Genomic DNA, 17243 nt, shown 5'->3' with positions numbered 1-17243 from the left:
TTGACTGAATAAAGTTGAAAAAAATCGTTATAATAATTAATAATGATTATGTTATATAATATCTATTGATACTCTATAGAGATTGAATACATATAATTAAAATTATCAATTATGAAAATTAATGCTCATGAAAATATCAGCCACCACTAATTGCATTTGAAACGTTTGAAATTATTGTAATAAATATAATTTTGTAACTTTCATGCTATTATAACTTATTCTTGTTATATATATGCATGAATATCTCGGTTTACAACATTCTACGCCGATTTCTTTCCGCAATCTATCTCTATTCTGCCATAGGTCTTCTTTTCTTATATATATCCGAAGTTATTCTCTTCTCCATTGTCCTTGTAGTGTCCACTTTGGGACTTGTTTCAGTATCTTGTTGTTTGACATTTTTTGTATATATTAGATTAATTGTTTTTATTTCATTAATGTGTGTACGTATATAAACTTTTTATTTTTAACATTTTTCAAGATAGCTTTGAGATATATACGAAATTATTATATATATAATATATTAAAACTGAATGGCTTATGTTGAGCGTTTTATTTTCTTGAAGTTGGTTGAAGATCTAACACTAGAAAACTTATACTGAAAAATAGTGTAAAAGAAGTCGGCAAATACAAAATCGTAAAGATGAATTTTGATATGGGTGCTACTGTCAACACTAAAATTAAGGGTTGGTTGTATAAAGAATGAAATCTTAGAATTAAACTAAACATGAAAAATACGTGTCGGAAAGGTTTCCTGTCGTTAATAACGCCATCAAACGACCATGTTGTATTTTCAGTTAACGTAGAAAATTCATTTATTTTCTTCCTTCCTTCATGCGAAGAGCTTCCAGTTCTAAATACCACAATATATACAACGTAAAAGCGGTTTCATAACATACATATTTTTTTATTAAACAATATGAAAAAATCGTTATATTGTTTGGAATAAGACAATCTCACTCCGAAACGAGTGGTTTAGACATTCCGAATTTGACTTTCGAAATGTTGGTTAATTTCCGTTTTTATTACCATATTGTAGAATGATTAATGGAAACATTTCAATAATATAATTTCCAAAAGATTTGAATTGCATCTCTATTTGAACGTTTCAATGTGAGGCTTCCATTTGAACTGAGTCCTAATTAATTTGAAATTTTACATTTTGCACAAGTTAGTTAGGCTAGTTAAGAGAATACGGAAACTGGATCAGAGGTTTACTTATTAAAGCTGAATGTTATGGACATACGTTGAAGCAAATATTTGTGTGTGATTAAATTCATATCAGCTAAAGTCTAATTACTTTTCGACAAAATTGTTTTAATCTCATTACTTATTTATTCATTTTGATGTTATCTAAATAGTTTTACTATGATATATTTGAGGTTTAAATTTATACGAAATGTTCTGAAGCTGGGAAATGCATTCACATTGATAAAATCGATTCAATGTTCTATTGCTCTGAAATGATTGGTTTGCCTAGTTCTTAAAAATAGATATTAATTGCAGTAAATACTTTTTTAGTTTCTTTAGGCTTGGAAACGGGAATTAGTCCAATTTATGGGTTTTCACCATGATAAATATATGTACGTATCTGGTTCGAATTATTATAGAATTTATTTAGAAGATACTAGATGCTTTCGTCTTCTATGATTTCCATCAAAGGAACTATCTTTATTGTTTCTTACATTTCCGATAAATTACTCCATACTTCTTTCACGATGATAAGCAAACAGAAAAACTGGTTTAAACCTCTTTGAAGTGGTCCTTTCAGGACAGCTACTCGATAAATTCTTTCTCAACCATTTAAATTGATGTCGACCAGCCCCCGCAATTTTTCCATGATAGATTTTCACGCGATATTCACATATTTTGACATAAGCATTTATAATAACAAACGTTCTTTTATATGACCCTTAACATTAATTCAGAATACACACATTTGAAATTTGTTATTTGGTAATAATAATAAGTAGTGAAATTGACGAATTGTAACTAATAAGTACTACTCAATACACGTTTTTATATTATTCAATATTAGTGCTTTTGTTTCTTTATGATAGATTTTAACCTCCATTTGGACTCCTCCCTGAAGTTTGGTTGATGCACCCCGCCAACAAGTTTTGATACTAGGGCAAGTTGCACCCCTAGTTAAGAATTGTAATGATTACATATATATATATATATATATATATATATATATATATATATATACAAATATGTATACATTGAAATTTTAAATATTGTATGTGTTTATAATATTTGAAAACCTAAAATTTTTTAGAATCGACATCTGTGTCGAAGGAAAAAGTTGTTAGTCATCTGGTTGCTATTTTTGAAAGTTTATTGGAAGTATAACCAAATTCTAGTAAAATATAAGATACGAAGAAGGTAATAAAAAACCTTTTAAAATTACCGTACTTATGTGTAAATTATAATAATTCAAGGAATGTTGAAACTAGCCTTTTCTAGAATCGATATCTGCGACGGTGGGAAAAATTGTTAGTCATCTGGATACTATTTTTGAAAGTTTATTGGAGATATTGCCGAATTCTAGTAAAATATAAGATAGGAAGAAGGTAATAAAAAACCTTTGAGGATTACTGTACTCTTGAAATTGATGGATTATCATAAAAAGAATCGTGCCGAAAGATTATTAGATATTTTTAGAATACAAATGTATTGCAAAGACACAGTTCATGGAATAACAATAAAAGGGACCATCATAAAATGATCTAAGAATATTAAATAAAAATTTGTCAAATAGCCAACAATAAAAGTTTTGCAAAAGAGCGGTTCCTCAAACAAGAATCAGGTAGTAATCATAAAATTTCTTCGAAAATATCAAATTCATTACACTATACCTAGGTACAGTCGATTCATAGGCTCCGTTTTTCAAATTTAAAATTTAATATTAATTATTAATATTAATATAATCAGAATAGAAATGTGAAAATAGTACGACAATCATTTAACCATCTTGATTTTCAATTAGCATGGAAAATTTATTTGTTTTTCCTTCCTCCACGCTTTATGAAAGCTTCCAGTTTGTAAATACTGTAAGCTGTAAAATTGGTTTCATGAGACACTTTTTTTATTAATTTATCACTTTATTGTTTGAAATGATTCAATATCTACGAAACGAGTGGTTTAAGGTGTTTCGGGTTTTGTGGACGACAAATATATTTTGGTTATGTTGCAATTAAGTTATTAAACGTATAGGAACAATATTCCACATTCAACTCAAAATACTCTGGATATGAAATGAACGTACATTAAACCACCCTACATGTAACTCATTAAGAAAACTTTCGCAAGTATCCTAATTATGCCAGCAACGATATGACTAGACTGAAAACTACTTATGTTGCTATAGTAGGTAATTACTTCAGTTTAGAATAATACCTTATCCCCAAATAATTTATGATCAATAAGTCCGGAGTGAATAATCTAGAAATAATTTGAACAAATAACTTGATACTCGGGAAAAAAGTTTTTGTAGAATTGATATTTATTGATAATTATTTTTATGGTATAATTTATAGATCAGGCGATGGGTATTATCGAAATACTAGACTATAACATTCGGCTAAAATTCAAAGAAAAATGAAGTTTCCGATACTTAATGATCACATGAAACGACGAAGAAGGGCTTAATTGAAATTTTGAATCCAATGCCAAAATTAATTGAAACACCCATCAGAAAATCAATCGACGTTTTGATAACTTCCGGATGATTTAGTAAGTTCATTAGAACGCTGCTAGCAATCAATCACGTTCTACGAGGGCTGCTACTTAAGTTTTAAGATATGACAACACTGATGTGAATATGTCAAATCTAACATTGCCATCATAAAGTTTGGCATCTTGGTGAAAAAATCAACAACAGTGTGTCAATCAACTCGCTTCGACTGCTGGTAATGCAGCATTATCTCGTGCCACCGTGTTTTGCTGGTTTTCCGAATTCAATCGTGATCAAACTTCGCTACGGAGTAAATTTCGTAAAGGTCGTCCAAAATCGGCTATTGTGCCAGAAAACATCAATGCTGTGCGTAAACTGATATTGCAACATTGTCATGTGAAATACCGCGAGATTGAGGCGTACTTGGGCACAGTTTCACTCGCATTCGTTCAATATCGCAGGAACATTTGGCTGTCAAAATAATTTGTTCGCGTTAGATACCGCATAATTTGACAATCGCTAAAAACGCTCGCGTCAGTTGGTACAAAAAAAATTCAATCCCGGTACTTCAAAAGACGTCTATAAGATCGTGACAGGCGACGGATCATGGATCTATGCAAATAAACAATAATGAACTATATAGGTTTTTCAAGAGGAGCTTGTTTCTTCACGAATCATTCTCCACTTCGACAAAGCGAACTCTCACACATTAGATTAAACAAAGACGTTTTTGAACAGTCAAAATATCGAATTGATGAGTCAACCGCCACACAGTCCTTGTTTGGCACCCAATGATTTCTTATTATTCCTGCAGATCACCTACACTTGATTGATTCAAACGCATGCAGAAGTGTATTTTATCGATGTTAATGAAGAAAAATTTCGATAACAATAAAGCCATATACAAATATAAATATTTGTCTATCTCGACACTCGTATACTTTGCAAGAGATACATTTTTTAATTGTTCTAACATTAACTCTGTACAATGTATGCACTGTATTAATGAATCATAACAATAATATAGTGAAAATACTGAGAAATTAACAATATTACTGTAATTCGAAATAAACAGAATCTGCTGCATAAATAATATATATTTAGTAGAGTGAAAAATTGGTTAACATAACTGGCTAGATTTTATTTATAGAAATATTTCAAAAATAAATATTATTGGAAATTGACGTTCATGGTACATTGAAAATATTGCAACAACAACAACCAGTAACAATAAAACGAATTGTATCGTTATATATGAATTTGGATTATTTATGATTATATCTTCGTTGGAAATAATAAATGGCGTTGATTTTCATATACCATATTTTAACTTAAGCATTTATGATAACAAACGATAACGTTATTTTATATATTTCGTAACATTCATTCAGAAAGTACATATTTTAAATTTGTTATTTCAGAACCAAACATTTGAATATGAAAACTCATACGCACAATTGCATTAAACTTAAGGGCTACTGTATACATGAAAATCTAAGCTTACCAAGTCACAAATTAATATATTAAGATTTGTCTATCAAATTATGCAATTAAATTTTCTATTATATTCAAAAATATGAAGGAATCGAGTTTCCCGACAATAAATTCTGGATCCTGTCATTAATAAAAATGACAGATAGCCAAAAACTTAGTATAAATTGATTCCAATCAGAAACTTGAGAGAATCTATTTATCTAAATTCAACTAAGTTGATTAAACTAATAGCATAAAAAAACGTCTTATCTAATTCCGAAGTAAAAAGGCGACGTAAAATAGTAAAGTTCTTATCAACTAATAGAAGTACCTAGTTGTATATTTACATGAGAAAACATTACAAAGAAATATGAAATGTTAATTCTATTGGAACATAAAATGTTTCTTAACTAATTACAGTTATTACTTTCATTAATTAATTTTTACACATTTATCAAACTATCATAGTTCAGTTAGATTGAAGTGCCCCCCAACAAATTTTGATACGGAGTCCACCTAGTGTAACTTACACCCCTGGTTGAGAGTTATGATGCTTAGATTTATGACAATAATTCAAAGCGATGATATTACATTCGTAATCGAACATGAAAGTTTATACATTGCGATGCAATGATAATTTTAAATTTTGTATGTGTATTATTATATATACACGAATTTTTTAGAATCGACATCTGTGACGGAGGAAAAAGTTGTTAGTCATCTGGTTTCTATTTTTGAAAGTTTATTGGAGATATTGCCGAATTCTAGTAAAATATAAGATAGGAAGATGGCAATAAAAAAACCTTTGAGGATTACGGTGCCTATGTGTAAATTATAATAATTCAAGGAATGTTGAAACTAGCCTTTTCTAGAATCGATATCTGCGACGGTGGGAAAAATTGTTAGTCATCTGGTTACTATTTTTGAAAGTTTATTGGAGATATTGCCGAATTCTAGTAAAATATAAGATAGGAAGAAGGTAATAAAAAACCTTTGAGGATTACTGTACTCTTAAAATTGATGGATTATCATAAAAAGAATCGTGCTGAAAGATTATTAGATATTTTTAGAATACAAATGTATTACAAAGAGACGGTTCATGAAATAACAATAAAAGGGACCATCATAAAATGATCTAAGAATATGAAATAAAAATTTGTCACATAGCCAACAATAAAAGTTTTGCAAAAGAGCGGTCCTCAAACAAGAAGCAGAGTAATCATGGAATTTCTTCCAAAACACTCAGTATTCACTAAGCCGATTTTAAAGGCTTGATTTTCAAATGTGTAATGACACTTTAATTATGGAAATGAAAAAATAGTATAACCTCGATTTGGTTACTGGCAATGAAGAGTCAATTGTATCCAAGCATAATTAATAGATTTGTTCAAGTTGGCGATGTCAAACAACAAAGATAAATTACAAAACTTGAGTCGTTGTTCGTGGTACAAACGGTTGAAAAACTTTTTTTGCCAAAAATATTGTTTTAATTTGAGTATATAGGATATTAAATCAGACTTGTTCCTAATATAAGTTTGGAAAATATGTCTTATGGTATACAATCCAATATAAATATGTTAAAAGTGAAATTTGCGCTTGGTAAGGAAATAATTCTGTAACTTATTTTGTTCTAAACCCAAGAAACATGATTTTATAAAAATAAAAAAGCAAATTTAAGATGTAAAGGTATAATTGATTAGCATTAATGTTTTCATAACAATATATATTTTGCAAAAATGTTGTAACTACAAGTTGTCAAAATATCATATTTGGTATTAACTTGTATACATTACAATTTATTTTCAATAGTTTCCATACTGTTTCTAATGAAATCATCTTTATTATTAATTATAACCAAAAACAATATTTTTTGTTTGCTTGTTGTTTATTGAGTAAGACAATATTTCAAGAGTAATTTCTATTTTTTTTAGTCTTAATACAGTAATCAATCTTCTAACGATTTATTACATCAACTTTCTTATCTTTTGAGTAGTTTTGACATTAATCTATTGAAAATTGTTAACGCGACGACAGAAAGTCGATTTTTGGTAAGCGAAATTGTTGATGGGTTTTTGTTTGATTATTGAGTGAATTAATGCAAAAAATTATGATTCAACAAAATTTGAAATACTCTAGGATAATAAATATCCCTTTTATACAGACAAAGTATCGCGCAGTTTCGAAATTACTACTACTACATTTATTCCCGAAACTAAAACATTAATTAGTTCAAGGATGCTGCTCCACATTTCAAACTACTAATTTTAAATTGGAATAAGTATTATGGTGTTCGTCTTTTCAACATGCAACTATTTGTAAACTTATCTAGCTATTCGATTGTTTTCAGAATATATACTTTATTAAGGTAACCACGTATAATTTAAACGATTTGCTTAATCCTCTTACATGCACCAGTATAATAATAAGCAAACCGGGACGAATACATACCCCGACATAATTAACTATATCGTATTATCTGACAGTATTCATTGTAGTGGAAAGAGCCTTTGTGATATTCCTTATCCTCTTTCATTTAACGGTAGTCGGTGTGACAATGTTGGTTGACCACATAATTAAGGTTTAAGAGCTTTGGAAATTTTCATTAGTTCGCAAACATTCAAAACCGCTTGATAAAATACGAACGAGAGGAATTTCAGAGATTACATAAATTTCGTATGAAAACTTTATTGATGCGATCGTCATTTCTGACCACATGATACACTGAAACAGTAACAGTTTTTTTGGAACTCAAACTCGCACAAAATAATTCATCAACTACTCATTTTAATGAATTATCTCCTATCAATGTAGTGGTAAATATTATTCGTGATAATGATGCTAGCGGCTTATTTATCTTATAAAAACGGCTCAGAGTTATTTGTATTTAATTAACATTAACCCTTGATGCTGTTAATTTGTGCCTTATATCAAAGCAAAGAAAACTTGGAAATTTCAAAGCAGAAATTTTTTTGCAACATTTGAAAATCAACAACTTAACGATTGATATTTCAATATAAAACTGTTAGAATTAAATTTCTAAATCAATTACAAATAAGTTTTCATATGTGGAAATTCCTACGCCGTTTGAAACCAATGGATAGAATAAAAAAGAAATGTATCATCTTATCTGCGAATGATTAAAAATTAAATTGATTTTCTGTTTTGCAAACTCAAATTCCTTATGTTTCGCATAAAAAAGATCGTAGAAAATTCATGAGGTTAAAATATATATGAAAACTTAATTCATTTTTAGAATGCTTCACGTGCTTGTTTTATAAACTTAAAACAATAATAGCATTATCTGAAATACGATCCGGCTAACACAAGGAAATAGTAAGTAACTTTTACGATTTCTGCAGAATCAACCATTTGCTTTTAGGGCTTTAATCCAATCAAAGTTAATATTTTTTATTATAAGATTAAAGTAGATTGAAAATAGAAGAGTATGTATATGTTGTTATCATTATGTAACAATTCGGATTGAAGAAGACTACTTGGTTATTTCAATATGCATATTTTCTTTAAGTAAATTACATACTCAGAGAATATTGTTAAAATGTTTTTCAAGGAATGCACATTTCTGTATTATATACATTTTTCAAGTGTCTCAAAAATTCTGGACTCGCATTTCTCTAGAATTAATAAACATCGAATAGAAAGAAGGCTTTAGTTTTGTAATAAGGTTATTAAAACATAATCCTTATTTTATGGTTAATTTATTTTTTTCTATTGTCAGTCTTTGATCCACTTTTATACTTTATACTCTAATATAATTTTGATATATCGATATTGATATATTATTACAAAATAATGAGTGTTACTAATAATAAAAAGATATCATATTGCATGTCATAAGGATGATATAACTTTTATCGTACGTGTTCTAATGATCTGATGCACCTTATCTGATGAAGTGAAGTAGAAAACGATTTCTAATTTTAAAAATAAGCAATAAACAAAAATTTAATTGTAATTAAAATGATAAAAATATAAAAATAAAAAATTTCCACGAAGCACAGCAACCGACCAGAACGGCTTACAACACATGAAAATAAAATATATTTTATATATTGTAATAAATAGACAAGATGACGACCATGGTCAATAAATAACATCCATCAATAATACTCATTGTAAAAGCTTTCAAATATTGTTAGAAACTGTAATGCAAATAAAAGAATATCCTTCATAAACTGGTATGGGTATATTGTTAGAAGCACGTACCAGCAAAGGTATATGTAAACATCTGGGAAGAAATCCCACTTAAAATGTTCCAAACATGTGATACATTCATGGCCTGAAGGAACTTAAATAATAAAATAAATTTATCCTAATATGAGGGTTATACCAAAAGTAAGATTCGCATTGAACAACAGCTTAAAGAAAAGTTGCTAGACTAACTACCACATCAATGTCATCGGCGGCCGTCAAAGATGGAAGTGTTAGCCTCCAGCGAATATCACCTTTTTCTCAAACTAAAGGTGGCATAAGCTTCAAGCAGAGGTTGCAAGCTTCCTCAACGGATTTGCTAGCGACTTCTTTAATTTATTAACACACAAGCTGGAATATCTTCTTTCAAAGTGTGTCGACAAAAATGGAGACTATGTTGAACAATAGACAACAGTATAAGTTACTTAACTATTTATAAATTGGTTATAATAAACAATGGTTTCTATTTGTAAAATATATGGTACAAATCTGATACTTCACAAATTAATAACGAGAAACATATGAAAACGTTGTATCACTTATTGATTAAATATTGTGTAGAGACCATATCCCGTAAGTGGTGGTTAGTCGTCCATTCGATTTTGGATTATATGCCAATACACATCGAGATCAATCACATAGTTTGAATAGAAATTAATGGTTCGCTAATTTAGTTGCGACGATAAGACAAGCACAGGATGAATTAACGTTCTAGTGGCGCTACTGTTGAGTATTATTCCAGGTTTGCTTGGGATATACATAAGCGATTGGTGGACGTAAGTTACAAACTGCATAAATAGTTATTCAAAGTACAACCATTTCAGTTTAACTGAATCTAGTCCTACCAATTTAATCAACAATGCAACTGCAAAGAAAAACGAATTTTATTGAATTATCTCATCTTATTTCGAAAACAAAAACTTATCGAACAATTTTTCAATGTATGGTCCATATGACGTACAAGCTTGATAGCTTGGAATCATTATCATATCCACAGTATTGATAAAAGTATATTTACTTGCAGTATTAATTATTTCTATTTTATGTATTGTTTGTACTAAGTATCTAGTGATCAAACCATAACCTTTTAATGAAATAATTCACCATTAAAACAGCTATTTTCTTTTGACTTTGCCTTCACAATAATTGTTGCTTGAAACGTGAATGTCAAGAATGAATGAGATATTTCAGTATTTTGGGTATGAAAACAATATAAATCAGAACAATTTTTAAAACTAAACACGTTATAGCGAGCATATGAATAAATTTAAAATAAAATAGGAAGATAAATTTAATATTTTTTTCTCTCTGTTGCCCGTTAATCATCTAAAGCGAAAAGTTACCAAAAAGTTTAACCGATAATCAACTATTTAAATATGCACGACCGGTTTTACCAAAATTTCGTAGTCTTGGGAAGAAACTTTAACAACGATCGCGATAGTCATTATTTATTCTATCGCTTTAAGATTCTCTGACGTAGTTTCCGCAAACAATTTGCTCCACTGATTTCTAGTCGTGATCGATTCAATGCAGAGAAATTTGCGAAATTTGTAAAAATCGATTTTACAAAAATGTGACACAAAAATTATTTTATTACTAACGGCAATTAGATAGATTCCGAGTTATTTATTTAGTTCATATCCGATTAGTTTTTTAAGTAAGTTCCAATCAAAAAAGAAAGTGGACCTGCACTATTAATTATAAAAACGTACTGCATCGTCAATAAAAAAGAGAAATGTTTAAATTGAGGCGTAGGAATTTTTACATATGAAAACCGACATTATTCAAGAGATTCCTTCTGTAAAATAAAAACAGAGACAAAGTCTAGAATCTTCTGGTTACTGCCTTTTCTTGATATGTAATCGATAAGGTTTCAAAGACAAATTACGATTTTGAGAAACATTATTTCAAATAGACCTGTACGAGTAACATTTTAAACAATTTATATGTTTAACACATCTATTTTTCCACTGTTGAAGATTTGTATGTGATATTCTGATTCTGTTTAAAAGATATCCTTCTTATGTGAAATATATTTAGAATTCGTCGTTCTCCCCCAATTCCAGAGCGATAAGAATGCAATAATATATATTTCTGTTCACTTATCAATAAAAAAATAAACGGATTTCATATCTTAATTTTGTTTTATGTCCTGAAAGCACTTTCATTTTATATATTTTCTTCACATCATTAGAATTCGTGTTTAATCTGATATTAAATATTTGAATAACACATTTATTTTTTAACGTAATACCAAGCTAAACATGAAAAGAAAAGATCAAAGGTTTATAGATTTCCTATTAAGTTTAGATGAAACGACATGCTGCAGTTTGGCGCGTATTTAATCACGAGATGTATATATAGATAAATTTTTAGCTGGTCGACTATTCTACGCTTTTTCACGATCCGATCTAGACAGATTTATGAGTTGGTGCTGTGGAGCCAACACGACGGCTGAAAGATCGTCCTATAAAATACTTTCCTACTTCGCTTTATCCGCAGAAGTCTTTTATACTCTATATTGTAAGATTATTTAATGGTACCCTCACTTTTTGAGAATTTTGCTGATATTCTAATATCTGTTTATAGAACTCATTTTAAATATTATATTTGATTGACGAATATATCAAAATAATACTTTTCAAAAAGAAATTGTAGCCGCTTTTAAAGGCTGAGAATCAAGAAGATAAGAGATGAAGAAAATAAGACATTTATTCATTACTAAACGAAATTCAAAATAATGCCATTGTGGGGGATAAAAGTTTCTTGGAATAATTAGAATAACCCAAAATTGTAGTTTATAATTAATTTTCCTAAAATCGTGAGAGTTACTATCAGGATATTACGTATAGGAATTTTAATTAAAGAAATCAATAAAATTTCAACGCAGACTTTATTCAAACAGTTAAATCCAGCCGTCGATGTTTTTTCACCTTATTCGTGTTCCACACACTTGTCTTCATATTGATTAGTGAATATAAATCAAGACTAAAAGCCTTAATTCCAGGCAATTTCGGAACGTGCAAGAAACTAAACAAATGGAGTTGCCTATTACCGTGAAAAATGACCGTGGTGTTTTCTATGTTCCGCTTTTTCTAATTGTCAATACTGATGGTGAGTTACATCAACAAAAAAGGCAAATAGGTAGAACGATAAAGTGCAGTCGAGAACAGGCTTAGCATTTTTGAAAAAATGAAAAATTATGGACACTGACGATACAAATAAAAGTATGAAAAAGTGGCTGATATTGAAAGGTTTGCCAAAATGTGGAGACTCATTTCGCTACAATACTAAGCAAAAACCGGAAGTGAAACCACCACACTATATATATATATATATATATATATATATATATATATATATATATATATATATATATATCAAATATCCACGCTCAAATTTAAGATCCTCCCGGTCGAGCAAATTATGAAAAATCTACTCAGTATTCCTTTCGTTTATCGACGACTAACGGTCCCAGTTTAGAGAAATAGCGAGATCAGCAATCCGGCATGTAAGAAATGGAGAGCTCACAGCAGAAGATTTTTAAAATTCTGAGAGGTATTTTACGTAAAACGCACATTACAATTGTGTCTAAAGTCGTTTTCTAGTAGTATGTTGGTAATTTTTCTCATTCTATATAAAATATTATACATTCTATTTGATTTATGTATCTTGTTGAGTCTCAGATGTACATTCGTAATAGGATTTTGATTCTTTTTATGCATTCAAATCCTTAGAGGAGCCTCGTTGAAATATGAGGATGCATATAAAAAGCGGCAGTTCGCACGCTTTTTTGAACGAAGCAATAAAAAATCTTAATAAAACCATTCGTAACGGAATTTTGGAAGAAATAGAGAGACATCATATAAATAGAGCGTGAAAAATATGTAGTAAACAACTTACTCCACTCGCTCGATTCGATTTCCTTGTGTTTACTCCACTCCATCATTATTTATCGAATGTTATATAAGTGTAATGAAGTTATACTTATTAAAACTTCAATGCTGATTTAAGATTCTTTAGAAAACCTATCTTAAAGTATACAATGTGGAATGAAAAAACGGTCAATTAATTGGAAGTCCGAACACATAAAAGGTAGTAGAACACATATGTGATAGTAGCAATATTGCAGGATTTACTCTTAATTCATGAAAGACCTATATCGAAAGTTTTTCTAATGGGAATAAAACTACTTGCCATAAAAGTCAATATTTATAGGAGTGCCTTTACTATTATAATCTTGTTCGTATTTCCTGTATCATAGATTGTTACTGCTTTTTGTAAAGTAACTTTATGATTAGTTTATTCCTGATCAAATTAATTTTGTTGTTTACTCCAATTTCTTATTAAAAACTTAAAAATACGGTTTCTGTTCCTTTCCCATTAATAAATGGAATCAAATTAATTCTATGAATTGAATAATAGACTCTTTAGCCCATATTTTGATCACGGAATCATATGAATTCACGGTTGTGAAAAATACTTGTGAATTCCATTAACCAAAGTTTTCCTCGAGAATTGCATATTTCAAATTCTCATTCTAAGTTCTATGCAGCTGAGCTCTATAACCAAATTACTATAGAGTGTAATAAAATTAATTGAATTCAAATTTAGTCCTTTTAAAGACCTAGAAACACCTGTAGAGGTATTGCATTCAATTTGTATTCTGAACATAATTGTATCCAAACACCAAAACTTATTTAACCAAAAAATAAATTGTCAATCACTGATTCAATTATAATATACCTATATGGACTATTCGCAACTTAACTTTTATGAGCGGCAAAAACTGTATATTTTCTAATATATTCAATTCAAGGTTATGTTATTTAACTAACTACTTCACCCAACTCGTATAAAATCAATTAGTTTCTTGAATGCACCCTTCAGCATGTAGGCTATTTCATTGTTTTCGTTCGAGGTCTTATCGGAACTCTCAAACTTTCAGTTAGTTTGCATTAGCATGGTAGAAGTTAAATGTAGCGGCTAACAACAGAAACTCCGGAATTAATCCAATGATGGTAGAGAATGGATATAGCCACTTCTCATTGTATTGTCCTATTGTAGTTAAATAAAAATCAAATGCCGAATTTACGTAACAGAAAAAGTATTTTAAATATTCTACGAACAGGTTAAATTTGTAGCTACGTGAGTAGTAAAATTTCAGTACACATTCAATTAAAAAGTTTTTCTCATTTATCAACCGAGCAACATCAAGATTTTATGGGTAATAATATGATGAACCTCAATACTCCTGTAAAAAGCAACTCTAAATACCGTTGTATTTTTCATTTCATGTATTAGGTACATTGTTGTAAATCCTACAAGATCTTACAACGAAATTCACTTGACAACATGACGAAGCATTAACTTGAACATATTCTTGCATGTTTAACAAGTTAACTGTGGTAATTACGAGAGAATGTAACATTTAGTACATTTGCATACTATATTATTACAAGCTTAAATAGCATATTAATTACAATTCTAAATTGCAAATTAAATTGAGTGAGATCGTTAGTAACATATAACTTGGTTAGTGAGAGAAATTTTGCTGTGACAAGATCCTTCAAATTATTTGAGATCCACTGAAATTGAACATCTTGGGAGTTAGTTATGTCTTTTATTTATTTTCTTACTTGTATTTCTTTCTGAATAAACATATTTTGTTCAAATTCTTATATTGTTTCTTGGAAAGATATCCAGATTATCAACGAGGAAGGAACTAATCTTTCTGTAATGCTTGAGAAAGAGACAAGTAGCGATTTGATTTGTTCTGCAAAACGTTCTAGCTACGATTTTGTCCGAGAAAGAACAAAAGATTGATCGCTTTCGTATTCCCTTAATGATTTACATTCGCTTCTATTAGACAGTGATGGACTGCAATAAAACAGTGATTTTACCAAAATACCAATTAACATTTAATTTTGCGCTAATAAAAAAATAGATGAGAGTAATTGTAATTAAAAACAAAGCAACTCAATTTACGACGATATCAAACATGACCTGGCTTAAAATTTTATAGAAAGAATTTTTTACTATCCTTAATATTTACAACTAATGTTTCTTTTAACGTTATTATAGCATTCTTACGAGGTACTTTCATTCGGTAAAATGTTAGCGTAGCTCAAGAATATCTGCCGTAGTAATTCAACCTTACACCTTCTCTGTCTTTCAGATCATTTAGATTCATTTACTGGTTTTTACCATTGGAAAAGCAGTTTGAATTAGTTTCGCAAATTCACTAACGATGCAATTTCGTTTTCCTGTGTGCTTTTAAATTTAAATTGAACTAAATTCTAGCCACTTCGTCTAAGAGACAAAAAACATTTTATATTCAATTTATCATAAATCTGGTAGTATAATCTATATTAATTGAGTATAATCAAAATGAAAAATTGACAACGAGGTTCATCCCGTCAAGCAGGTTGACATTGAATTGATATCTATCTCACACGTAGAGAACTGACTTGAGTACTACCAACAATTGTTTTATTAGATTATCTCTTTCAGATAATTTTTCATTCAATAGAATTTAATATGAAAAATTGTTGAATTACATATGATTTTTGTTTTGGTTTATTTGCGAAAATAATAAAAAAACCCTTCTATAAATCCAACGAGATAGGTACAAAGATTTTAAAAACTTTACAACCACTAAATTTCAAATAGAAAAAGTCGAATAGTCAAAGTCTTTTACAAAGTATTAGTCTTAGATTCTACAGAAGTTTGTTCAATTTATTTTGCGCGAATCAGTTTTAAGCGGTTACATTTTTTCTCTTGGGCTATTTAGAAAGAAATTAATTTGGTTTTATAAACACTGCACCAAGACATTCTTGCTTCGTTTATTCTAATGAGAAATGCCTAAACAATTTGATGTTAGTCCAGTCACTATGCAAGTTCATTTTAACGTTAATAGAAACGTTAATTTCTGAAGGAATATTGTCATGGTTTTTATACTTCAACTGAAAATTGTTAATTGTTTAACAAGACAATAGTTACATCAAGAAAATGGAAAAGTTTCTGCTAAATTCGCAATGAGAAAGATTCATTCATTTGAAATTGAAAAAAAACGTTATTAACCGTTCTCCTAAAATGAATACACAGTAATCTCCATTCCTACATACTTACTGTTTTTTGTAAGTTTGCCACTTAGGTTTTAGGAGAAGACCCTAAGTTAAAGTAAAAAGTCTTCATAATATCGAACGAGAGCTATAAATATAATGAAAATTGTATCACATAATCTACTATTAATACTGCTGCTCAATTTCTCATCATATATACGTTAATACTCAAATAAGATAAAGTTTACTATTTTTGAAAGAAAGAGTGTTCATCACTATTATCGCATATATTAACGTTAATCGACTAGAATGGAGAAAGCATGATAGATCTGCTACTGATTTTCTATCTCTGAATGAATTTTGAATATTTTCCACTTTTGGAACTCTGATTTGAATTGAATTAAAATGTTCATTTGTGAGATGATGTCAGTGAAAATCGGATTGGAGTGAAAATGAGAGACGGTGAAAGCTTAGAGAAAGTTTCAAATTATTCCAATGCTTTAGAGGGACTGTGTCGTCAATTTAATTGAGTCACATTTCATTATCCATTGTTTTCCGTAGATCCTTCTGTTAACATTGAAATTGGAGAACCGAAAAGATTTATTTTCCAAATTAATTCGTACAACATGTAAGTACAAATATTTACACTAGTCTCTTCCGTACCTAACTTTATAAGTAAAGTAACATTGATATTTTCTTGAAAAAATGCTGAAGCCATTATACTGATATATATTATAATTTTAAAGACTCATTAAATAATATGTTAAAATCTCTCAAACCGTGAATACTATACCAATAAATATTGAGATAAGATATGA

At 29.3% G+C, this 17243-nt stretch overlaps 2 protein-coding genes across 5 annotated transcripts in view; one reads left to right on the top strand and one right to left on the bottom strand.

The window, feature by feature from the left end:
* The window catches only part of LOC130443245 (glutamate receptor ionotropic, kainate 2), a 101586-nt gene that overhangs the window by 80719 nt on the left and 3624 nt on the right, over positions 1 to 17243 (bottom strand). The gene's annotated exons all lie outside the window — the stretch shown is intronic.
* The window catches only part of LOC130443249 (uncharacterized), a 34302-nt gene continuing 33988 nt past the window's right edge, over positions 16930 to 17243 (top strand). The window contains exon 1 of the mRNA XM_056777786.1: positions 16930 to 17053. The gene's annotated coding sequence lies outside the window, so the exon portion shown is untranslated. The remainder of the gene's footprint in view (positions 17054 to 17243) is intronic.

Source organism: Diorhabda sublineata, chromosome 4 (genome assembly GCF_026230105.1).
Source record: "Diorhabda sublineata isolate icDioSubl1.1 chromosome 4, icDioSubl1.1, whole genome shotgun sequence".
NCBI classification, from domain to species: domain Eukaryota; kingdom Metazoa; phylum Arthropoda; class Insecta; order Coleoptera; family Chrysomelidae; genus Diorhabda; species Diorhabda sublineata.
This window is presented reverse-complemented; position numbering and strand designations above follow the sequence as displayed.